The sequence below is a fragment of the Bidens hawaiensis genome, unplaced genomic scaffold (genome assembly GCF_021521415.1).
Source record: "Bidens hawaiensis isolate Kalapana, Puna unplaced genomic scaffold, B.hawaiensis_p1.1 tig00026381_1, whole genome shotgun sequence".
Taxonomy (NCBI): domain Eukaryota; kingdom Viridiplantae; phylum Streptophyta; class Magnoliopsida; order Asterales; family Asteraceae; genus Bidens; species Bidens hawaiensis.
In genome coordinates this window covers 70,080-71,137 of record NW_027494244.1, presented here as the reverse complement: position 1 = coordinate 71,137, position 1,058 = coordinate 70,080, and the positions used below count along the sequence as shown (strand labels likewise).

The 1,058-nt window shown below is 38.4% G+C and overlaps 1 pseudogene across 1 annotated transcript; it reads right to left on the bottom strand.

Annotated features, from left to right (window-relative positions):
• Window positions 1–303: 303 nt before the first annotated feature.
• LOC143573334 (non-specific lipid-transfer protein-like) lies at window positions 304–842 on the bottom strand (annotated as a pseudogene). The gene is made up of 2 exons (XR_013142411.1): window positions 411–842; window positions 304–313 (listed from the first exon to the last, which is right to left on the bottom strand). The product of XR_013142411.1 is annotated as a non-specific lipid-transfer protein-like (transcript).
• Between the last annotated feature and the right edge of the window lie 216 nt (window positions 843–1,058).

Below are 1,058 nucleotides of genomic sequence, written 5' to 3'. Positions count from 1 at the left end.
CCCAGTGTGTTGATTATTCATATTCCTAGTTTTTTAACTTCATTGGTGATTAAATCATTAATCACGTGTGGGATTAAAGAAAAAGATTAAGTAAATTGAAAAGTTTATAGATAAGATGGAGACACATATAGAACAATAACACTATTTAAAGCCAAAGGCATCACAAAGCAAAGAAACACACACACACACTCATATATGTGTCTTCAAACTAAAAGAGTGCTCGTTATGTTTATTGTAATTAATATATATGCCTTTATAAACTCCATCCATTTTTTCATGCATGAAAATCCCATCCTCAGTTCCTCACTGCACCCTGTTAACACCAAATGCCATTACACGTATTAATACGAATATAATTGGAGCAGATAGAATAAGTTTAATTATAGAAGCACATATTAATTAAAACATACTTGGTGCAGTCAGTGCTAGGGCTGATCTTGTAAGGGATGCTGACACCACACTTGCTAGGGAGGCCGGCAGCATTGACGGCGTTGATGCCGTTGATGGAGCCGTAAGCACTCTTTAATCAGTTACAGGCAGCCTGACGATCAGGGGTTGTCTTTGCGGCACTATTGAGTGATTTGACCCCATTGCAACATGCCGGTGGCACAGCACCACCTTTGGTAAGGTAGCCAATGCATGGTGCTAGGCTGCTGGACACCTGACCACAGCTAAGAGCCTCTGCATAGGGTGCAGCCACCATCATGCAAGTCACCACTGCACATAAAACCATCATTGCAATCTTTGCCATTTTCAAAGTATTAATTGTGGGAAATGATATATGACTTTGTTATGTATGTATGTTTGTAAGTTTGTTTGTGCTAGAATATGTTGTCCAAGGTTACAATTTATAGAAGTGTGTGTCGGTGTGCATCTGCGTATGAACGAATAATTAACCTGAGGAGAATTGGTTTGGAACCTGTTAGTTGGAAGTTGGTTTAACATTAAATTAACCTTGTTACATTTTTGATCTTCGTCACCAAGTGTAAGGTTGAGATCTATTCGATTTGATCTCGTCATAATAATGGAGTCGGGTTTTATTAGATTATGAACAAACT